This window comes from the organism of the source record quoted next, unplaced genomic scaffold (assembly GCF_019419815.1).
Source record: "Pyrus x bretschneideri cultivar Hongxiangsu unplaced genomic scaffold, Pyrus_bretschneideri_v1 Contig44, whole genome shotgun sequence".
Lineage (NCBI taxonomy): Eukaryota > Viridiplantae > Streptophyta > Magnoliopsida > Rosales > Rosaceae > Pyrus > Pyrus x bretschneideri.
Genome location: NW_025999768.1, coordinates 1,092,564 through 1,100,403, shown reverse-complemented (window position 1 = coordinate 1,100,403; position 7,840 = coordinate 1,092,564). Strand labels below are relative to the sequence as shown.

At 34.2% G+C, this 7,840-nt stretch overlaps 1 long non-coding RNA gene across 3 annotated transcripts; it reads right to left on the bottom strand.

Moving 5' to 3' along the window:
• Positions 1 to 840: 840 nt before the first annotated feature.
• On the bottom strand, positions 841 to 4,775 carry LOC125469619. 3 transcript variants are annotated; one of them, XR_007251853.1, is made up of 9 exons: positions 4,320 to 4,775; positions 4,119 to 4,230; positions 3,610 to 3,660; positions 2,698 to 2,840; positions 2,473 to 2,583; positions 2,298 to 2,364; positions 2,118 to 2,200; positions 1,698 to 1,815; positions 841 to 1,463 (listed from the first exon to the last, which is right to left on the bottom strand). It is a non-coding gene; the product is annotated as an uncharacterized LOC125469619 (long non-coding RNA). The 3 variants fall into 3 exon arrangements; XR_007251852.1 differs by having other exon boundaries at positions 843 to 1,463; positions 1,698 to 1,797; positions 4,320 to 4,771; XR_007251854.1 differs by lacking the exon at positions 841 to 1,463 and having other exon boundaries at positions 1,698 to 1,797; positions 4,333 to 4,772.
• Positions 4,776 to 7,840: the final 3,065 nt, after the last annotated feature.

Below are 7,840 nucleotides of genomic sequence, written 5' to 3'. Positions count from 1 at the left end.
TATTACACAAGGTTTTTATTCACTCACAAACTTAGTACAAGAGGAAACACTCAAACACTCTTAAAAGCTTTGTTGCTTCTTCTTACTTCTTACTTGACACTCTCACTTCTTGCTACTTGCTCTCTTGGTTGTTGCAAATGGTGTGGATGCCTTCTCCTTTTATAGGCATGGATGGAACCTTGGAGAAGCATGAAAACATCATGCTAGAGATATCTAGATAATTCCACTACCTTCCTAAGCTAGAATTATCTACACTAATCTTGTATGTTGGTGGAATCCTCACCATTCTTCTAGACTCTTCCACCAACTTGAACTTTGCTAGAATTCTCTAGCATGTGCATGGATATTTCTTTGTGTATGGGCCGGATCAATTATCTTTGGGCTAAGACAAGATTACAATTCAACAAGGGAATAAATTGGTTGCGACTTGCAAATCCCGAGATTCAAATCTAAAACCTCTCACTTACAACTGAAAAGAAATACCACTAGAATGAAATAATAAGAGCTAGTTTGATATTGTTGTGCTTTAAAAAAAAAATTTGTTTCTATTGTGCTTTGAGAATAAACAATTGTAAAATAAAGTTGTTGAGTGTTTGATAAACTTTTTTTTTTAAAGTGCTTATAACAAAATAAAAAATAAAAAAAACAGTATTCGAGCGTTTGATAAACTTTTATATAAAATTAATGTGGATATGTTAAATGACTAAAATGATATGGTATTGAATGTGATATAATAATTGTCATAGAGAATAATACAGGGGCAAAAATTTAAATTTTATAAAGTATGTGGAGGTATACTTCGAAAATTTCGTTAAATGGGCACTATTCACTATTCTTTGAAAAAAAAAAAAAAACCTTTTTTAGAAGCATGTTAGACCCTGCTTCTACTTTTCTACTATCATTGACTACATTTTTTAGAAAATTTTTTATTTTTTTTATTTTTTCCAAACATATTTGTTGTGTTGCTCCAAATTTTTAATCAGCTGTTTTTTTTAGAAGCACCATAATCTTAAACCAACTCCACGTGGCTAGACAAACACGATGTTAATCCACACCTTCTTATTTTGCATTTTATCATTTATTTGTGCCATTTGTTTTATGATAGCCTTTTAGTGTCAGACTAGCAAAAGTGTCTGCGCGTTGTTGCGGGTGTTTAAAATATTTTGATAATATGTACATACATAAAACAGAATTTATTGAAGTTAGATTTATATACCTAAGATAGAGATTGGCAGTGTGCAATTCCTCACTGTTATAAAGCTATATTCATGTACAAAAATTCATAAGATCAAAATCGTTCAAATACGAAAAATATTCATGTCCATATCAGAAGCTTGGCACCACACATCTGCTCAGTGTTTATGATTTTTCCTGGTCAATCTTTTGGTCATGCTTGTTTGGGAATGACCATCTTTTTCTTGGTCATCATGTTATTTTTTGCTTTGTCCAAAATTTTTCTCTTGCTATATATTAAGAATTGGAATCAGTAAGAATTGAATATAAAAAAAATAAATTTTTCAACCTATTTAACCAATGAATTGATGGAAGAGCTAAGAGAAACGAAAAAAAGGCCATTATTCAATTATATGGAGAATTACTTGATACGTACAAAAGGTTTGAAAATTAAACTAACATTTAAAAAAAAAAAAAAAAAAAAAAAAAAAAAACAAAGATGAGATGGAGTGGAAATCACATACCAACATCAAGCTTAAAATTGTAGTGCTCATTTGTAGTGCTATCTGCAATTAGTCCTATCAGGAGCTTCTGCACTGGTTGATGTCTCGGTCTTTTCCTTAGCTGTATGTACATTGTAGACTTGGGTAGATGAGAAGCAGAAGAAAATAAAAATATAAGTTAAAGTTACAACTTAACTATCTATGTTGATTCATGTCCCACACATAATAAGAATAGCGAATCATTTTTCATCTTGTGCACTGGTTTGTCATTGTCACTCGAATTCACAAATTCATTTACTCCGAATTTCTTAGTTATGGCCAGGGAAAGAATGTTTAAGCAAAAATATGTTCTATGTTTTCCCACTAAACTACCTGTTAAACCAAAGCCAAACGTCAAAAATAAAAAATAAAAAATAAAGATAAAAGATAAAAGATAAATACCTTCGTCAAACCTCTTGGGCTTCAAGTCCATCGACTCCACCCCAATACTCTGGCGCCTCAGAAATTTTTCCACCTTTAGTAGCCTAGATCATCCATGTATCAATATAAATACGGAAAAAAAAGTAAATGCAATTTAATAGAACAAAGAATTTGGGATCAACAAAGTTTGTCCAAACTTACAGCGAGGCCAATAAACAACACTGAGGATAATTTTTCATTTTGCTAACATTGAGAGGGGAACCCAAACCTGATATTAAAAAACAAAATATTCAGTAATAACGCAAACGATTCAATATGTAGTATCAGTTGAGGATGCATAATTCAAGGCTCTAAAGCATTGAGTACGACACCAAACCTGTTGGTATGGCACAACTAAGGATGCAAACTTTGTCCAACTGAGCAAGGGGCTTGATTTTGGAAAGACGGCCAGAATGAACATCAATGTATTCACTCGAAGTAAATGTGCCTGGAAAACTCTACTCATAGTTTACAAATTTGCAATTCTCAAAGCTTAATCATATAAAATCATATATATATATATTATGTATATTATATGTATGTAGTAGATATTATTGCTGACCTTCGGCAGAAGTAGAGTTCAGTGTGATAAACTGAGGTATATTTGACCTTTATCCTCATTTCCATGGCCTTAGATGGAGCAACCTTCACCCTCTCCATCACCAACAGCTTCCCTGCTTCCCATGCAACCGCTGCTTGCAAAATCTACAACACAGAAATCCCAAATTGAGGAGTATTAACTATAAAGACATGCAAAATGAAGAACAATGGACCTAGCGGGCAGAGAAGCTGATTGATGTTCATAAAAAAGATATTTTAGTTTTAATTACCTTATATCATGAATAAAATAAGGATAGATTGTGTTTACCCATTTTTTTGTGCAGGAAAGAAGGCTAGTTTTGCATGATTTGGGAATGACCTTTTTTCTGGCAATTTTATACGATGTGATCAAATTTTTGCACGCTTGTCTTTTTGGAATGTACATTAGATAAAATTTTGATTGAACATATGAAAAAGATAATGTTTTAGTATGGTGTAAATACAAAATTACAGGTGTGTATTAGTTGGGATAGCCAAAGCTTTACAAATGAGGTTATAATTGAGGGTTAAACTGCTCAGTCATCATATGCAATCACACAATGTAGACTGATTGGTATGTTTAGGCAGCAACGACAACACTTTTCGTTTAGGATAGTTAGCAATATGTGTAGTACATGTATGGCTCTAATTGTTTCTTAATATTAACTATTATAAGACTAAAATCTCTTCTCAAGCTTGTAAAGAAGCTTGAGTTTAAATTGATTTTTCTAATTCGAACAAAACTCTACTCAGATACTTCAAATAATGGAAATCATACAAAAAGCAAGCATCCTGGTAGCTAGTTAGTACATGAAATCATGTTATTGTTAATAAGTTAAACATATGAGAGATAATTTTATCAAAATAAATAAAAGATAGTGGAAGAGTGGTGTACCTTCAAATGAATGATGATTGGAGGCCATGCTATACAGAAAAGCTGGTTATGCTGTAAAACAACAATAAGCAGGAATAAATTTGTATGCATCAAATTGTTTTCAGAACTGGAAAAGTCAGAAATATTGCTAACTACTTGCTGGGAGAATTTTTTAGGTGTTTTTGTTTAAAACTGGCTCTACAAACATGCATCAAATAATGTATGTAATTCTACAAACAAAGAGCACGTATGTAATTTATCAATCTGCCCAGTTTTCATAGATTTCATAATTTATCAACCTACAAACATGCTCTTCATAAACCGATTGACTTTTCTGGTTCATTCGAAATACCCCCATTAATTGAAAAACAATTATCACTTACAAAATAAGCATGTAATCCGATCAAACCCAATATCCAAGCAAATAAAAACACACAAAATTAAACACTTAAAAGAAAAACACAAACTCCACTGATCCAAATAAGAAACGGAGAGACAAATGTGAAAAAATGGAGGCAGGGACGGCATACCCAAACCAACAGTAGCGTTCCAGCTCATGCGAATTCTCAGACTTGTCAGTAGAGGAAGCCAAACACAAAATATGCCTTAGCCGACAAATTCTCAACAAACCGCTACAACTCACTTCAGAATGAGACTGTTAGGGTTTCATTCAAACGAACACAAATTTGAAAAAAAAAAAAAAATTATTATGCAGCAGTTTTGGAAGATACCAGAGTTCAATACAATTTGCCCGACGATAATTTAAAGGCACGCCGTGCTCAGTCCCAACTCCGGGATCGCCGACGAAAAGAGTCAACACTCTGAAATTCTAAGCACCAACGGCCACGAACGCTCGAAACCAATTTTATAAGCTTCGACAAAACGTTGTTGTCAGTTTCGACAAAACCTTGACTACCTTAAAATTTTGATCCCGCCGATGGCAAGATGAGAACAAAACGCTGACCAACAAAGGGTTCGTCACCGGAGAAGACCGGAAACAAAACACAGGTTGCACACCGGAGAAGACCCGAAACCAAATCCAAAATAAAATTAAAGTCAGGATCTCTTCTAAGACTATTCTGCGAAGAAAGAGCAAAGATTTGGCAGCAAAAGGGGGAACGATGAAGAGGGAGAAAATCGCACAGCAGGGAAGGTGAAAAACAAAGTGGAAAGGTCAAGTAGAAAAGATGCGGTCCAAGCAGAGAAAGAAGCGAAGAAAGACGCGTGACCGGGAAGGGCAAAAGAGACTTTTTACTGTATAATAATGAAACAGTAGCTATCCAAAGAAGAAACTCGAGGGCATTTCCGCCTTTCACTGTTTACGAACAGTGAAAACAGTGCCAACGAAACTGGGTTTTAAGTATATGTATAATTTTCATTTAATTTTAATCTTGAACAAAAGCTGTAATTTTATTCTTTTTTGCAAATTTTTTGTGGCTTTTCGGTTAAGAACTTTGCCTTTGCCCTAAAGACCACGATTTTCTCTATTCTATATATATTTTCCTCTTTTTTAATTTTTTAATTTTTAATTTTTTTTTTATGAATTGTATATATTTTCATTAAGAATGTGTGGATAACACATCTCAACTTTATATTTTATTTCGGTATTTTTATTTATCAAGATACTTTTGTTAGACAAAGTTAGAAATACCAATCAAATCTGCTTTATTACATTGTGATCAAGTAAGAGAGAGAGTTTCCTCACAAACAAAAACCCTCATCAGATGAACCAAAGCTAGCACACCACCAATAAGGGTTAGCATTTGGAACATACAGAATTTCTGCATTCCCTCTCTCTGCCCCTCTCTTCATATGTCGCTTTTAACATCCTTAGGTTCCATAACCTTTAAATTATTAAAGTCGTAACATAACTGCCCTGCATCTTGAACGGTCGAACGTACTTTAAGCACTGTACTCGTCTCTTTTAGTCGGCAAACAATCCATGTCTGAATCCCTTGGGCTGATTCTCACGCTCGTTACATATCACTGAGATAGTGCTCGATCTACTAAATCTCTTGGGCTAATTCACGGGTCTAGTACCTTGATCTTTCAGCACTTGTGTCTTTTCTCTTTGTAAAACAATTTACAAAACTCTCAAGCTCTCTCTCTCTCTAATTCTCTATGCACTCTTTTCTACATTGCTTCAATCCTCACATGGTATCCTCGTCAAGAAACAATCTGGCGCTTCTGCAATCTCCTTGAAAATTTCTCTTTCTCTTCTCAATTCTCTAGTTTGCACAACTTCTGAGATAAAATTGGGCAAGTACAATCATTTGATTCCCAAGAAAATTGGAGTTCTTGATCATGAAGATCCACTGTTTGATAAAATGCAGCAGTGAAGAGATTTTTCTCTTCCCACGGTATCAAATCGGCCGGCCTAACCTTCAACAATAGCTGCACCAGTGTAATCTGTGATCAATGTTTTCTACGTAGTACTACACACTAACTACCTCAATTTTAAGGTAGTGCACGAATACTTTTGCTTTTTGTTGCAACTTAATTTATTAAGGAGATTATTTAATTCACAATGTTGTCTTGAAGAATCACACACACATATATAGTTACTCTATTATTACATGCATAAAGCCTGTTTATCCCAAGAGCGTCCATAAGAAAACACATTTGTTCAGTGTTTTTATTCTTGGTGTTTGAAGCTAGATGGTCTATTTCTTTTCCCTCTTTTCCATTGTTCCATCCATGGCAGCTTCACCACCGGATGTGCCATAACATTTAGTTTGAGATGGCGACATGCATCAGCTTCTTAATGAGATAAGAGATAGAGTAATTGATGAGCCGTCAGACCAAGAATTAATCTTGTACTTCTTGAATAGGTGGATAAATGGTCAACCTCAGCCTTCTTAGTTAGTTGCCCAGATAGATGTCGATGAATTTCGTAGCCTAACCCCCGAACAACTTTGCAGTAATGATTTGTGCTTAATTCTTGCTGTCCAAGATTTTCTCTATTCTATATATATTTTCCTCTTTTTTTCTTTATTTTTTATTTTTTTATTTTTTTATGAATTGTATATATTTTTATTCTATATAAATCTCCATTTTTTTTGGTTAAATGTGATAGATGATCTACAACAACTATATTTGTATACGGCAATAGAGAGGGGGCCCGGCGGTCATGATCTTCCGGATCGATGAGTCTACATTGGACAGGATCCCTTGGATAGAAACATAATTCTTGGATGGTGGATGTCTAAGATATCTAGAGAAAATGTACTAGGAATAAGCATGGATGATCCTGAACTTCAAATTTCAATTGGATACAAGAAGCCTTATGTATATCATATAGGCAATAAGTGAAAGGCTGTCGTAGGAACACATTGAATATAAATAACATTGTGCCAACAATTCAGTGTGTTCCTACAACATCCCTTCGCTTATTGCCTATATGGTATACATAAGACTTCTTGTATCCAATTGAAATTTCAAGTTCAGGATCATCCATGCTTATTCCTAATATGTTTTCTTTAGATATCTTAGAGATCCACCATCCAAGAATTATGTTTCTATCCAAGGGATCCTGTCCAATGTAGACTTGTCGATCCGGAAGCTCATGACCGCCGGGCCCCCTCTCTATTGCCGTATACAAATATAGTTGTTGTAGATCATCTATCACATTTAACCAAAAAATGGAGATTTATACAGAATAAAAATATATACAATTCATAAAAATAAAAAATAAAAATAAAGGAAAATATATATAGAATAGAGAAAATCTTGGAAAACAAGAATTAAGCACAAATCATTACTGCAAAGTTGTTCGGGGTTGGACTACGAAATTCATCGACATCTATCTGGGCAACTAACTGAGAAGGCTAAGGTTGACCGTTTATCCACCTATTCAAGAAGTACAATATTAATTCTTGGTCTGATGGTTCATCAATTACTGTATCCCTTATCTCATTAAGAAGCTGATGCATGTCGCCATCTCGATCTAAATGTTCTGGCACATCCGGTGGCAGAGCTATCATGATGGAACAATGGAAAAGAGGGAAAAGAAATAGACTATCTAGCTTCAAACACCAAGAATAAAAACACCGAACAAAGGTGTTTTCTTAGGGACGCTTTTGGGATAAACAAGCTTTATGCATGTAATACTAGAGTAACTATATATATGTGTGTGATTCTTCAAGACAACATTGCGAATTAAATAAACTCCTTAAATAAATTAAGTTGCAACAAAAAAGCAAAAGTATTCGTGCACTACCTTAAAAATGCTGTAATTAGTGTGTAGAAAACA